At 40.8% G+C, this 17,126-nt stretch overlaps 1 protein-coding gene across 3 annotated transcripts in view; it reads right to left on the bottom strand.

Moving 5' to 3' along the window:
• Positions 1-17,126, bottom strand: part of LOC111870628 (hormone receptor 4) — a 353,702-nt gene that overhangs the window by 122,803 nt on the left and 213,773 nt on the right. Inside the window, exon 1 of one of the 3 annotated variants that reach the window (XM_023863076.2) lies at positions 3,684-4,302. The exons of the other annotated variants lie outside the window; for them this stretch is intronic. The gene's annotated coding sequence lies outside the window, so the exon portion shown is untranslated. Of the gene's footprint in view, positions 1-3,683; positions 4,303-17,126 lie in introns of those variants that run through there. 3 annotated transcript variants of the gene reach the window in all.

Genomic DNA, 17,126 nt, shown 5'->3' with positions numbered 1-17,126 from the left:
AAAGGTTCAACGGTTTTTCATAACATTTTATAATACTTCAAATGAACGTGGTTCAAGCACCAACGTTTTAAATAAGTAATATAAAGAACTAACAGTGCACAAGCTCTTAACAATTTCATTGCTTATGACACCTCTAAATTGCCTACAGTTATTGAATGGGTACAGGGGGCTCTTTCGCCTGGGGTAAACTGACAGGGACGTGAAGCTAACCACTATCCTCCATCTAGTGCCGGGTAAAAAATGGTGGAGCTATACCTCTACTCCCCATGTCTTCATGGCATAGTGCTTAATTAATTAAGCACAGGGACTTTACCTTATCCAAGGTGCTGCATGCTAGGATGCCAACCCATCACATTCTTCGGCTATATAATAAAAGCTTTCGAACAAAAACAACGTACAAGCAGTAGAATTGCCTAGACAAATAATTATCAAAAGAGGCCAATTTTAATATATTAGTATATTGTAAAAGTTTATTTGGAAATAACATTATAGACCAATATTATAGTGACGAATATGATCAGTAAGTTGCGTCATATATGTTGGTTTGGACTGTATTTATGAGAAAACGTAATGCGCAATATCGTAGCTGCAGTGTAACATTGAGTAAGTCCAGCACCAGAAGGCCGTCTTTCCATGGTTTCTAACACTGAAGGTTAATATTTCAATGCGATGAAGATGGCAACAATGTTCAATAATTTTACACAGTTGTTCCAATGTAAAGAAGTGATGGGAACCCTTACGCTGTATACGTCATTTAAAGACTACGATGTAAACATGTAAAATACATGCAAAAGGAAACCGGAAGTGCGTATGCTTTACAAAAAATTATTTTCAGAACTTTCAAATGAACGTAGAAACACTAACATTAAGGGACCAGAAAAACCTTTTAAAATGACTGGATATTTCAGGCCCATAATTTCTTACCTTTGGCTAAATCGGAAATCTGAAATTAGTTTTGAAAATGGCACTGGATACAACAGTCAAAAGCATCGATACTACATGAGGTAAGAAAACAAAACAAGAGTAGTGTACATCTGATATTAGCGTCGTGCATAAAGATACACGTATCGCTGTTTCGACAATATGAGCTTATACAATTATAAGGTTTCGCTTACGTTGTCTCAATCATTTTGATGAAAGAGTGCACGATCCACAACGAAGAGTTGGGAGACATGGCTTTCAGAACAAGTGTGTCTCATGAGGACAGGCAAAAACTGGATACCTAGCACCACACCATGAGCACGTATGAGGGAGTCTACGAATAGCTCCACCATTTTTAACACTGGCGGTAGATGGAAGTGAGAGATCAGCTTCACGCCCTTGCCGCTTTAACCCTAGGGAAATATCACCGGTTCCCATTGTACAGGAGCTGAGCGGATCCTAGAATCAATCTGGACACTCCGCTGAAGAGAAAATCTCTTGCCCATACCAGGAATTAAAAATAAAAAAGACTGAAAATGGCGTATATAAAAAACACGAACAAAATAGTCAAGTTAAGCATCTAAACTAAACATTGTTTGGCAGAAAGCTCTTACAATATGCAATTATCGGATATATTTTGCAATATTCTCGCTGAAGTACCCGCGTTTCACTTTGGATTCTCTTAAAATTCTTCTGCAATAATTAAATTGGTGCAGAAAAAGATGTAAAATCGTACACCTCTTGAGGCTTTTCTTAACATTCTATTTGTTAACTATATGTATTCAGGATCAAACACGTACCTGAACTTTTAATAAACTTCATAAAAATGTAAGCATAAACAACAAAACATCTTAACCTCTTAAATGATACATGAAAGTATTGTTAGAAACAAACACTGAATTAATGTAACTTGATCAATAAATTCAGGTCCTACAAATGAAAGCCTGTGGTACCACATATCATCTGTATTATTTACTGCCGGAGCTCCGCATAGTGACTAAAACGAGACTTGCAAATACCAGATAGATCAAATTATGCTCTATGGTTGCACATAGATCGGTGTATGCATTAAACAGTACATGGTCTCCTACTAACAAGCGGAGAGGGAGTGGAATAAAAAGGAAAAAACAAAGATTTATAATCTGGTTGAAGGTTGAAACAATTTAAACCGAAAGTCATATTCTATGTATGTTATGTCATTTCATTTCAGTTCTAAAACATGTTCGTACTGATTCTAAAATAAAATGCAATTCTTATACAGACTAATAATTTGACTAGTGTTCTGAAAATGTTCTGCAATTTCTCAAGTGTTTTGTTGTATGATGTTTGTACCAACAGACAAAAGCATGAAAGATGAAAGGGAAATTTGCGCGTGTTGCATGAGTAAAATGGCAATGACTTGAAAATGGTGGGAAAGTGAAAGTTCCTCTCCCTTTCTCTTATCACTGTTCCTTGTGATCCACCAGGGAAGAAGCAAAAGAGTGTAAAATTACGATTAAGAGCATATAGCTTGCAGAATTTGCTAAATTATTCGTTTCATATTTTGGATTCAGACGCCTGAAATTGAAATAAAACATGCAATTAACGGAAACATTCCAACAAAACTGTATGTAGCAATTACACATTCATTCGCAGATAATTTTCTTCACTCCGCACATAATGGGGAATGGTATATCTATTCTTTCTTTAAATATTGACGTTGTTCATCATATACTCATTCTGTGAATGAATATAATTAAAAATAAAGTTCAAATGCATGTTGGTTTTCATTTCAGAGGTATGTGGAATATTTGGGAATGAAGTTCCCTCAGGTGCCTTCAGATAACAATTCTGAAGTACAGACATCATTCATTAGTCACAGCCGTACATTAAAATTGTATGATGTTAAGTCCTAGATAATAGCACAGAATCGAAGGCAAAGAACTCCTGTAGGAAATGACGTTTCAAAGCGGCGGAAAGGTATCCTTGCAGTGGTTATTAGTTTTTCTTAGTGGCCTTGTCTAGATAACAACGGTTTCTCCATAAACAAGCACACACTGCAAATATGAGAGCTTTAACACGCAACCATGAAAAATCAACGGCTAATTTTGAACATCGGAGGAATCAACATAAAAAAAAATACAAATTCAGAAGTCATAAATTCACTTGACTTTTCTTTCCTGGTAGCAATATTACTGAACTAAATCAGATACACTTATAACGATTCTTCGTTTCAGGCTAAAGTCTCATTTTGAAAATTTCATATATTTTTATGAAAGAAAACGTCTTTCAAAGTCTGCAGGTTCCTTGACAGTAAATTACATTAAATGTACTATAACACAACTGACTGTGTATTTGGTACGAATTAAATATAATTAATTACTTATTTATTACGAAATTATGCTGCATAAGTGACACGTTGACTTTAGACATAAACTCATCCATAAGAAAGAAGACCACGAAGGGTAATCAAACAAACTTCAAATTTCAGAGGATTTCGGCTATTAACACCGTTAGGGTACCCTCATACCTGCTAATTCGGTAAAAGCAAATTCTCTCTTAAGCAAGAAATTTAAATAGCAAGAAAATGCAACTATTATTTTCTAAAACACTTTCTGTTGGACAACGTTTGACCAGAGCTGTATTAATATCGGTGAAAGTAAGTGAAGCCAGTGTTGTGCATGATGGCGGAAGTGGTATAGCGGTCAAAAAGGAAAGTCAATACGGGCTCTATATTTAACAAGGAACCTAAAAGATTAACAAAACTAGTCATTTTTACAAACCTTTCTAGACGAAAAGATGTCATTATCCTGTCGATGATGCCAAGTATACATTCCTTCCTAGATTCCACTTTTGAACACACCACCACAAGTATCCACCAGTACTGCTTCAACACAAACAACCTTCCGCACAGTTATGTTGGTATTATTCACACTCACTCACTTGTCCTGCTCAGCTCCCACGATCACACTCACCATGTCTCCTGCATCCATCAAAAGCCATAAATACTAAAACCACAAACTGATATGATTACATCAGGCTCCAGCCAGTCCACTTGTTGAAATCACAGGCATTTTCACTTTGGTGATTTAATATTTCCCCGTATTTGCGTTAATGATATGTTATAATGATAGAAATACACGAGTAATTCATATTTTTTTTAATAACCAACGGAATCTTTAAAATGTTTCAGTCTTACTCATGCGTTGAAGTCACCAATACCACAACCTCCGCGAAATCGTATGCTGATATATTTGTTTGTTCTATCACCGGATGCTGCATTCAATTCCATTACTCTGAGTCAGTTCTCACACCGTATAACTAATAATCAACAACAAAATTATCACGGAGACTGGAATATTATATAGTAACGCTTCCAAGTCTGTTCTCAGGTCATGTTTACACGGTAAATAACCGACTGTAGGTGACCATGGGCGTTTGCAGTTGATAAGTTATTGTGCAGTTTAAATAGTCTCTCGGTGTTGAATTTTAATTATAACTACAAAAAATCATCCACAAATAATTAGTAAAATAACCAGTGGTAACTTTATCTGTAAAGGATATATGTATATGTTCTTAAAACAAGTATCACTTAATGGTAACTATCGTATTATGCTGATTGGGTTGCTTAAAATAATGCCGAGATATGTCGCAGTCACAAAATTCAACTAGTCGCCACAAATGAAAATATATGTACATATTATTCTTGTTCAACACACTTATATCAGTTTGTGCTTCTCTGATCTTTTCTTCTTTCCACCACAACTTTCACATCGGCCGACTCTATATGGAATCAACATACATAAATAACAATCACTCGACATCATGTCGGGAAGACTCCTTCAACAATCGCACCCGCAAAGAACAATAGTTTTGATCGAAGTAGTTTTCCGTTTTGGCGCGTAGTTCGATTATTATGACGACTGCGACGCTACACACGATGCTGGAACGATAATGCCAACATCGAAGTTTCTGCGTCCTACCTGAGCCAAAGTAGGGCACGGACTGAGTAGTGGTGGCGTTGGCCGGGCAAACAGCAGCGGCTGTAGCACTGGGGAACAGGTACAATCTGAGCATCACACTTTCTCCGTTACCTAGCTCGCTCGCAGGCCAGCTTTCAATTCTCCACAAGAAATATATGGCAGACTATCAAAGAGAGTCCTTGGCCGCGGTTAGAACTTCTGCACGACTTGCTGCTGATAACCTCTATATGTTAAGGGTTCCTTTTTGAACGCATCCAAGAGAACCGTTAATAACACAGAATATTTCATAAAATTTTAATCAGGGGCTGACATATCTGTGAAGGTAAGAAACTGGGGATTATATTGTACTTACAACTTGATCCTGACGGGTTACCCATTGGTACAAGAACTAAAAAGACGTTACAGGTTGTGGTTCCACCCATAGCACGTCTCTGAAAGGCGTTTGAAGGGAACCAGAATCGAAAGTAACTTGCTCTTGCAGTCCAAACAATGGAAGATATTTATCATTTTGTCCCAATTCTTGATCTTCTAACTCTGCAGCTATAAATCAACGCTGTTGTTTTTCACGATAAAGTCAAGGGAGTATAGGAACGCGGTGTTAACCTCTCTTTCTTATTTCAATTATCTGTTCCGGGTTCCAAGCACAAAGATGGGATGGGTACAGTTTGTATTGTGCAACCAACTCAAATGGCAACAGAGTTGATCTTGAAGTCTTCTAACATTTTTTTTTTCGCTTAGTGGGGGGTGGAGTTCAGCTGGGTCCACTCGGCACGTCGGCCACTGATTGGCCTATTGTAGCCTGCTCCGGGTGATTATGATGATGGAGAATTTGATGGAATGAAGATTGGCAGGGAAAACCGAAGTACTCGGAGAAAATCCCTCACAGTAAAACTTTGTCCACCACAAATCCCACTTGACCACACCCGGGATTGAACCCGGGCCGCCGCAGTGGGAAGGTGAAGTCTTCTAACTACATGCACAATAATTATTCACTGCCAAGACTTAAGGGCACAAGATTCGCAAAGAACATCTACACAGGTTGTCACTTTCCGATTCTTGTAACCGATCGAATACAGGAGGTAGGGAACAGAATACTTTGTAACTTGTTACGCAGCTTCCAACCGCGGTAAAGGTCATCACAGTTTTCCGAATGTGATAATGTCTGAAACGAATCTTCCATGTCCCTAAATTATAGTTCTGGTAGAAGAATAATAGATTTTTCGCCTAAAGAATAACAAGAATCCTCATGCTGCTGTCCTACGCACGAACTTGCTCTAGTAAACCACCAAGGCACTCCTCCGTAAGATGCCCTCCTACAAGTTATAAATCCCCTCTGTGCCTGCAGCCCCCTTTACTCGTAAAAGAAGATTCGGCCGGCATACAACAACGGGACGCAGAAAAGGGCCGAAGGAAAAATAACTGCTTGTCCGTGTATAACTGTCCTGTTAGGATTATATTTTATCGCTGACAAGTCAACAGTAGCATGCACACAAATATGATTCCTGCTTCTAGACGCTACCTGTGTGCTAATTAACACAAAGAATAAACAATGATACATGTAATTTCAAAGATTAAGCAACTAATCTGTACTATCTTAACATACTTTCCGAAACTTGTTCCAGTGCTTGAGCACAATATCCTGATGGTGTATCAGGCGTGGAGGAAAGCTGGACACATTAACAGCGACACTAAATGGAGGTGGTGAGCTTCCCACTCCGACCACTTCTTCCCCGGGAGAAAGAGTCCTCAAAATTCTTTAGATAGAAGACTGAATGGATCCAGGACCTGCTTTGTTGTGTTGGCAAAGAGAGAAAACTCTAACCTTAATGGGAAACGAACCCCGGATGTGATGCACAAAGCCAGTGACCTTAATGACTCGGTTCTCTTGGATCATTACTACGTCCTGTACGAGCTAATCGTCACAATTGAGACAGAAATTCATAATATGTGCACACTAGCCTCAGTCACATAAGCTTATTCATGCCCACTGCAAGTGTGAAAAAATAAGAAAAGATTAAAGAGAAAATACAATATGAAAATACTTCCGGATCCGATAATATTACATTCCGTTTATTACTTAGATTTGCATATACACAGAAATCTTGTATCAGAAGATCATAATTTTGTGTTTCGCATTACATGCAAAGCGCTATTACATTTCCAGTTATCAGATCCACTACATACCATAGGGGCTGGCGGAAAGACGTACGGACGACGTTCTAAAACACTTCAGTAAGGAAATCCGGAATATTCTTCGCATATCTTCGAAATCACAAGAACTGCTTTCCCATGGTCGCGATATTTCCTCTCCGCCACGCAGAAACAGGGTGTAAGGATGTGGGCTAATTCCCACTGGGCTCTTGCGAACGCAGTAATGAAGCTTCAGGTTCCAAGGATGAAAACAACGAGACAGTGACGAGGTTCCCAACTATTAGCTTCTGAAGAATTCCTCTTCTCCACAGAGTTAACAGTTACGATAATTTAACCTTATATTTTAACACACAGAGATACTGGGTTTTCGGACTTTGTCCTTCGTCCGGATTCTAAATAACTAAGAAGAAACACGACGTTTCGGAAACTGGATCTGTTTCCGTCCTCAGGTGAGGGGAGATATCTACTCTGTTGGGTCCCTTATAAAGAGCTAGCCTCAATCACTGGACCCAAATAGAGTAGGTGTCTTTCCTCACCTGAGGACGGAAACAGATCCAGTTTCCGAAACGTCGTGTTTTTTCTTAGTTATTTAGAATCCGGACGATGGACAAAGTCCGAAAACCCAGTACCTCTGTGTGTAATACACCATGGTCAAAACCCTACAGTATCTACTTATATTTTAAGTTCGATAATTAAACCTATATCCGTTCAGTTGTCTGTTCACAGATTACGGCCTTCCTTATAAAAAACGAGTGTTTACAGGTCTAGATCACGTTCTTATGGTTTACACAATGTAATTCGTAGTTAGATTCCAACGTTCGGAATAACATGTTCCCATCTTCAACACTAAAGATGGAGGAAGCATGCTCGTCCGAGAGGCCGGTATCAGCCTATACCTACAGTGTCACAATCCAGATGACCACAACTGAACTGTCCCCGCCTTAGAAAGCTCAAAACATATCAGTACTGTTTTTATGTTGCGTAACGGCAGGTCTCTAATACGTTTTTACAATGTCCCCTACGTCGAAGAGACAGTGTTAAGATGCAGATAAGAGGAGAGAAAATACTTAAGTGAATGAGAAATGACAAACTTTAGGCGGTGGCCAACTTGCACATAAATTTGGCTAGTTATCTCACGTTATTAAACTTCTGGCGAATGATGGGGCGTATGGGCTACATTTCGAGTTTTTTCCTTTGTAGTATACAACACATCAAAAAGTATTGTATATTATTTTCCTGCATTCCTTACTGAACCGGATTGATGCTGTCAGTTAAGTGATTGGCTATATTATCCCTGTCCCTACCACGCACACACTGGATATTTAGTTAGCATTTCCTCTATTCAACAGACAAAAAGCGAACTTGCTTTTCTTCCACGCACAATATATGCCTTCTGTGTGCGGTGCCTAGGCACAGAGGCAACTTAATTACCGCACCATAGCTCAAGCGGTTAGTCGCAGGCGTCTCACCTCGGCGGCCCGGGTTCGATCCCGGGTCTGGTCAAGTGGGATTTGTGGTGGACAAAGTGGCGCTGGGGCAGGTTTTCTCCAAGTACTTCGGTTTCCCGTGCCAACCTTCATTGCACCAAATTCTCCATCATCATAATCACCCGGGGCAGGTACAATAGGCCATTCAGTGGCCGACGTGCCGAGTGGACCCAGTTGGACTCCACCCTCCACTAAGCGAATTACCTTACTTTTATATTCATTTTCGTTAATTTTATTTCATACAGCCGAAATTTATCCAATGAAAGTTTTGTTACTGATTACGGGAAAGATGACAGAAATACTGTATACTCAGTGAAGCGCAAAAAAGAGAAAACAATAAGTATGAAAATAATGATGTGATACAAGTAAAGCTCTCCCTATGCTTAATTAAGAACCATGCCATGAAGACATGAGCGACAGAAGCCCCATGCATTCTTAATCTTAGCACTAGATGTGAGTGAGTGGTGAACTACCGGGTCCGACTGCTTTACCCCCGGTACCTATTTGATAGGAGGAAGGGTGAGCCTCAGACCGGGTCTGGACGCTGTGGAAAGAAAAACTCTTTCGCTGCCGAGAATCGAACCCCCATTCCCCGGTCGTCCAGCCGTGTCCTAGTCATTATACCGACTAAACTTTCTCGGCATTACTGTTGTTTGAAGTCTACGGTGTGAACTTTCATTTAATCTGCGGATAATAAAAGCCAGACTTTCAAAGAACTGATAAAAACTAAATTATTAACACATCAAGGAATTAGAACTATATTACTGATTCCATTAAGATGATCCCTTATGAAAAGCTGACAGTCGCTGAACTGGTCAAGAAATTACCCACCTCATATGGAATCCAAAGGTTCAGTACAGCGTTCACAATTGGACTCCACCCTATCCAGTCCAGTCCAGTCCAGTCCAGTCCAGTCCTAGTTCTTCAAGAATCGTATTAATGTGATCCTTTCATCTATATCTAGGTCAGCCAAGTGGTGACTTCTCTTCAGATTTTAAGATCAATATTGTATCTTCATCATCAGTAATCTGTCAGACGACAGGTCCACAGTCTCTTCCAAAACAATTCCTCCACTTAATGCGATCTTGAGCTTTCTCTTTCAAATGATAGTATCCTCTTCTGTCCCCAAGGCCATCCAGCATCTTCTTACGTCTTCTTCCTCGTCTTCTTGTCACTTCTATCCGCCCCTCTATCTTTCCTTCAATAACTTCTTTTAGAAGGCAGTTTCTGCGTAAAACATGACCAATCCAATTAGCCTTCCGTTTTCTTATTTCGTGTAGGATATTCCTACACTAAATTCGCCTTGCGTGCCCACCTCTGTCTTCCTCCTCGGTTTCATCGCCCAAACAACATTTGGCGAGGAATACAAATAACGAAGCCTTTCTTCTATGCACCCTCCTGTTACCCTCTAAAATTATAAACTGACCTTAAAATATTTCATTGATGATAGGGAATAATCTCAACGCAGTTGGTAAAAGTTCTTGCTAATGGGACTGGCAATTTAACAGGCACTGTCATGACCTTCCTGGCTCCAGTCCAGCCAGCGAAATACTTCCTTGACTGGAACCTACGGACCTTCATGATGCCCCACCCCAGGCTCTCTACAGCGTCAAGTTATATCACTCTTCGATAGAACGTCATTCTGAATATTATCGTCCGTCCTCTTCCACATGTGAAACATGTTTACACCTTTCTTACAGATTGTTGGGAAAAGGGACTTCTTCTCATTTCAACTCTTCCAGTTCCAAGTTAGTCAGGTATCTCTCTTTAGTTCTCATTCTCTTTCTCTCTGCAATCTTGATGGACAACTGAAATAGCTTACTTGCAGCAGACTGTCTGGCCTTCTCTGGTACCAAGGCTCTGTACTGAAATTAAATCAGATGAAAGCCTGAGGCACGACTCTGCTACTAGGCAGGCTTCAATTCGTTACCCTGAAAATCAAAGTAGGCCACGCAAACAAGCCGTATGTATGTCTGCACTATCCTGTGCATAACCTACCTTATATTAATCTGACGTGCCTGCCTCTGCGAGTGGATTGATGCTGTGGTAACGACACAAAACACGCAGTTATAGCGCACAATAAAAAGAATGTTTCATTGCTGTTTCCACTGTAACGTCAAGTATTATTGTTGGGAGGAAAACAAACAGACCAACAGGATACTTACTGATACAGCTAAAGTCCTGTAGTGACTTGACTAATCTAAGGGTAGAGTGAGAGCAAGGCGAGCTGGGCCACTGCAGTTAAATGTAAATTCCTGTAGCATAATAGTAACCAGCGGCTTCGACTATGAGAACAACCCTCAAAAGAAATAAAGTGCAATTCGTATGCATTTGATTTAGCAGCGACATCTGAACTGTGATGTTCTGTGTAAGAGCCTATTTTATAACATCAAGGGCCGGGATAGGTCAGCCGGTATAGCCACTAGGACGACAATCGTGGGTTGATTCCCGTTATAGACAAGAGATTCTTCTCTTCGCCAGCACTGGGGCCCACCCAGTCTCCTATATAATGGGCACCGGGAGCTGTTTTCCTGGGGGTGAAGCGGTAGGGTCGTGAAGCTGACCACTCACATCCATCTAGTGACGAGGTTTAAAAAAATGGTAGAGATATACCTCCACGCTCTCATGTATTCATACCGTAATGGTTAGGTAACTAAGCACAGGAAAAACTTTACCTCAGTTTACTCTATAAGAAAAATGATTCAAGGAGTTTCGACATAAAAAGATGAAACTCATACATATGAACAGCTAATCTCATTCCTAACTTGCACACAAATTGTTCTCGATAAATATAAGAATGAAGTACCATGAGTTCTGCCTTCAAATGAGGAGGACGTTAGTTTAATCTTAGATTAAATATTTTATAAAGAGTTTTAAAACCAAATGCGAATTTGGCTATTGATTTATAAAATAAACAAGTACATTGTCAGTTGACAGTGAAATGATTCGTTTCTGGAGCTTTAATGAATATAATTGCTATAACAGAGCATTGCCTTTACAGAAGAAAACAACCCCGACTTTAGCGCAGTAAAAAATCAACAACGATTCCCTTTTTCTTTCTTAATTGTGTTTGTGTTCAAGGGACCATAGTTGATTGTTAAATGCGAAAGTTTGGAAATGTGCTCATAACATCCTTCCGTTACGCTGTCTCGAAAACTGTAACAAATATAGAGAAAATGTACTGGACATAGCACGTGGCATTCATGTTTCTTTACAACTTCTGTTCCAGACATTTGTTTCTCCACTAAATATTCTGGGATTTACGCGCAGAAACCACATAGGCTCTCATGTAAAATGGTCGTTAACTTGTGTTATCTTAATTACAATTGTAATGGTTCGACAATTTTTCATAAAAACCCCTAACGGAAAATCCGCCCAGAGTTTCTCGAGGCGCACCATGCATGCGGAACATGGTGCGCGTTGCACCGGGTTGGGAATGCTCCTATAAAACTGACGCAGGCTGTAAAAGCAGAACGAAGGCCGCTTCGCTTCTCTGTGATTTCATAAAATCTTACATTATCACGGGATCAACATCGTGATTTCAGATCCTAATATCTTGTCGCTTTCTTTGCAGAACATACCGTATTTACGCATGTATAGGCCGCGTGCGTGTATAGGCCGCAGCACAATTTTCAGACAGAAATTATAGAAAAAATAATTTTCTGCCCCGGTTTCCTCGATCTTTGAACGCCCTGTATTACTAATTATGAATATAATTTTTTTAAATGAAGTGTGATTTCGAATATTTCGAATATAAGCCGCACCCCAGTTTTCCTCTTGAATTTTTGGCAAAAAATGTGCGGCCTATACATGAGTAAATACGGTACTTAAAAATGAATATAAAAAGTAAAGTAAAGCTATCCCTGTAACATGCCGTGAAGGCCCATAGGGCTGTGAGACGTTGAGGGTCCCACATTATCTAGACAATCGGCTCAAAGATGGCGGTAATATACAGAGTATAAACAAATATGTTAACACGCTCTGTGGTAGATAGATGGGTTCAATCTGATCATATTTTGTTAATACACCAATGTCCGGAAACGTTTCCTTTTGGCACTAAGGGATACAAAATTTTCCTGGAGGATACGTAAGTTTTAGGGGATGTTATCGTTGTTTCTCATATAAAAGTTGCTCAAAATGGCGGCCGCCGACTTCACTGCATGTTTTGCACCGCCTGGCTATGTCATGCTGAACTCTTTGAAAGATTCCCGGCATTTCTCGGACTGTTCCAGCTGCTACTGCAATTCTTGCCACAAGATCACGTCGTGTCTCCTCTGGAGTCTCGTACACAAGGCTTTGCATGTAGCCCCAGAGAAAGAAATCATGTGGAGTCAAGTCAGGCGAGCGAGGGGGCCAGGTTATTAGGCCTCCACGTCCAATCCATCTGTTGCCAAAGGTTTCATCCAAATACTCACTGACAACAGTGCAGTGTGCCGGGGCGCCATCATGCTGGGACCGCATTTGACGATGGGCTTCCAAAGGCACCGCTTCCAGCAGCTCCGGTAAGGTCTCTTGGAGAAATGTTAGGTAAATGTCACCAGTAAACCGCAGAGGTAAGAGGTAAGGGCGCCCTCCTTCACATTTCAGAGGCCCTAGGGCGTAAACGAACCTTTCCCGGATATAGGTGTATTAACAAAATATGATCAGATTAAACCCATGTATCTACCACAGAGCGTTGTAACATATATTTATTTACACCCTGTATATATAACGAAGAAGGCGCATGTTTCATATCCGAAATTAATGAAGTTGTTAGTCAAGCCGGAGTATCAGAAACATAAATGTTTGGCTGGCTTAACTTTACACACTTCATGTTAAGAAAACAATTTGCACACAGACTTCTAGGTTGTACAGGCCATGAAGTGAACACCGTGCCAGTTGCAAGCTAGGAGCGACAGTTGTTGCTGGCCACACTAATTGCGGAAGCTCGCTGGCATAATTATGCTAAACATACACGCATTTAACTGCAAGCCTATTCATTTTGCTTTAAACGGAAGACAGCATTATTTTATAAGTCCAGCGATAAAAGGAGTCAGCATGAACTGTGTCTGTTCCCTGATTTAAATACGCGCATTAATAATGTACACCTCAACTGACTGATGCTCCCTAAGCTTTGTACTCAGATTGTGTTACTGATGAACTCTCAATCTCCCATGAGACTGAAGTATTTGGACATTCCTAACTTTCTGCCACCAACAACGCCAGTGTGATAGGTCAATCAGAGGTGTAACTGGGTAGACATTAAAATACGAGTACTGTGTTCAAGTCTCGGCAAGAACTGAGATTTCCCTTCTCTCCACCAGATCGAAAATGGCCCAGCGGCCAGCTAATTTTCCCATAGAGTTTCAAGTTGGTTATTTTACAACGCTGTCACAATTGAAACCATATAGCGCCGGAAGATAGGATGTGAATCAGTTGATGCAATGAGAATTGGCAGGGAAAACTAAAGTACTCGGGGGGAAAAACATACCCCAGTGCCACTTCTTCCACCAAAAATCTCACATGAAATGGCACGGTATCGAATCCGGGCCGCCATAGTCGGAAAGAGGCGACTAACCACCTGAGCTATGGCAAGACCCCAAGTATCCTATGGAATGGGTATCAAGGACTTTATTCATTCGGTATAACGAGGCCGGAACGTGAAGCTGGCCCCTCTTCTCAGTCCAGGTTAACAATGCGCGGATGTGTGCTGCGTCGTCATGGTGTGGTGTTCACGCTGAGGGACGTTACTTACAGAAGCAGTCGGGGCTTTAAAAACAAAAATGTATGGACCTTTGAAGTTATTAGGACATTTTACGGAGAACTGGGAAAGTAACATGGCAGCTGAGAAAATATTTTTGGTTTCATATCGACAGGCCTAACTGATGACTGTAACGGAACCTGTGTATGCTGACACAGCGAATAATAAACACGTGTATATATATATGACATATGGACCCATTGCTAGGAAAAGGCTCAGTAAACACGCCTAAAATAATACGGGACAATAGATGGTGCTGTTTTACGTGTAGTCCGTGCCGAGGTGTTACAAATGCACAAAGAAGGTCGTCTGCATTAGTACAGAGATGAGTCGAGATTTGGGGAAGCCAGCCTAACAGGGTATGAGCTTGGGAGCGGAAGAATTTAATTAAGTCGAGTCTTCGAAATTGACAGTTGCAGAATAATGGTAAGAAAAGAACTAGAATGTGAAAAGAAGACTTCATATGTGATTTGAAATAACAGTGAGACTGTTATAAATCCGTTGCCAGAATACGACTAGTTAAGACTGAAAATCCGAGTATGTGTGTAACAGTGAACTTTAAAGTGCGTAGAATAGCGATAGCACTGTATTGCCTGTAGTCCCGAATTGTGTGAATGTATAACGTACAATAAATCCAATCATCCAATCCAAAAACCCGTCTTACAAGTCACGCAGTAAACCCTACAAGTGACAATACCTTCATGATCATCACAGATTAGGCATGACTTGTCTGTTCAGCCTCCGTTCTGAAATGTTCGTTCAATGCCCTCTTATTTTACGTCCTCTCGCGTGGTACTGTCATGATATTTTTCATAACCTCATACACTGCAGTCTATCACACAATCTTTCCAATTAGGTCCACTTTTATACTGTTTCTGTATCCCCGCTGTGTGTTTCTTACCAAGTAAATTTCACCCTGCCGTTCTCAGATACCGCAGTCCAGCTATTTATAGTCTTCTTAGTTGCTTTCTTTTCCAGCGCCCAGTTTTCGCTGCTAAATCAGAGTGACAACATTCCCGTTGCCTTACAAAATACCAGCGTGATTTCTTTTCATACTTTCTCTGCGACGTTTGCCTCCAAGTTCCATAGAAATGTCCAAATCTGTTTAATTCGTCTGCAGCGTATTCATTTTACACTCAACAGATCTCACAACCCCTCACGTCATCAACTGTGTCCTCCTATCATTATCTTGGTACTAATCCAGTACTTACTCACTCATGGAGCTGAGCCCTTCTTGAGGAGCCGCCAATTGAGCAGCTACTCAAGAACTTACCAGCATTTTATTGAACCCGAAGGTTCATTACAGTGTCCACAAGAGCCCTCCAAAAGTCACTATCCTGATTCAACTCAATCCAATCCATAATATTCCATCTTGTTTCCCTGGGATCCATTTTAATATTATCCACCCACCTACGCCTTGGTCTTCCCAGTGGTCTCCTTCCTTCCGGCTTTCCCACCAATATTTATACACATTCCTCGTCTCCCCTATTCGTGCTACATGCCTTGCCCACCTCATCCTCCTTGACTTGGTCATTCTAATTATACTTGGAGAAGCGTACAAGTTTAGAAGCTTGGTTCTGATCTATAAATGTTATTATATTGGTCCTTTTTTCTGAGAATTCTGAATATTAGGTTTTAAATTCAGTATAGAGACTAGGCTATGGACTGGACAAGATCGATTGCAGGCAGGGGAAAGAGCGCCCAGACAGGCTTCAGGGCCCACTCAGCCTGCAGCACAATTGACACAGGGGGCTGTTTTGCCGGGGGAGTAAAACGGTAGGGGCTACCAAACTACATGGCGCAATATTCCACCGCTATTAGAAGCTCAATCTCACTCAAAATTTACAATTTTCTAAGGAAACCAAAAGTAACATGGACTTCTACATTAAATGCTCGATCCGCAAGCAGTACAGTCCAGTTAAGCCCTGCTGGCCCTCGCCAGCACAATCGTTCTTGGTTTAGAGCTTCGTTGGAACCCATGAGCATATTTTTCTTCGTTCCAGACTTCTACGTGTTCCGAAATGGGGCCTCCTCTTCGATGTGAGAAGGGATCTGACTGCTGCTGGTCACTCTCTCTACTGGGGAGTGACTTTGCTGGCTCTCACTCTCTCACACACTCAATCACTCTCCTCGATCCGTAACTGGTATCACAACCTTAATTTATTTTCACAGTACCCACGGTAACGTAACAAGCTCTGAAGGTGACAAAAACCGTATGTGTGTAAAGGCCCCAATACATGATCAATCATTTTGCACAACATTCGCTGTTATGTAATCGCTGTGATAATGACTGAAGGTGACTGACGTCTTGTGTCACTGTTGCATATAACAGAAGAGTCTGTGATAATTTTAACGCAAAAATAAGTGTCGCAGAAAAGGCTGTACAGTGAATGGTGCTCTTTGCACAAACGCGTTTAGTTTGTTCCTACAGCGACTGCATCATTAACATTTACAAATGGTTTCTTTGGCGGGAGGTACTGAAATGTACAGTTCGCCTGCACTTCGGATGATAAAGAGCGAGTTATATGTAATTATATTTACTTTCTTCTTCTGTCGCAAATGCAAAGATGATTACTAAACACGTGCCTTCACTCTTGTCAACAATTTTTTGTTTCGTTCACCGAGTGTGAAGTTTGAGCTATATGTCTATGAGGTCTTGATGTGCAACAAAGAGAGTGAACAAACAGAGCTTCCACACAATGACTTATCGTGTATGGGGCACAAGTACAAGAACCTCTCTCTCTCTCCACGGCTCTACAGCCCTTTGGGCCTTGGTCGCTTTTTCGCTTTCTTAATCCTATACACAGTCTGTAGGACTCCTTAGACAGGGGATCAGCCCGTAGCAAGGCTGCTACCTATACACAG

Source organism: Cryptotermes secundus, unplaced genomic scaffold (assembly GCF_002891405.2).
Source record: "Cryptotermes secundus unplaced genomic scaffold, Csec_1.0 scaffold529, whole genome shotgun sequence".
Taxonomy (NCBI): Eukaryota; Metazoa; Arthropoda; class Insecta; order Blattodea; family Kalotermitidae; genus Cryptotermes; species Cryptotermes secundus.
The sequence above is the reverse complement of the archived record's forward strand: the minus strand, read 5'-3'. Positions and strand labels throughout refer to the sequence as shown.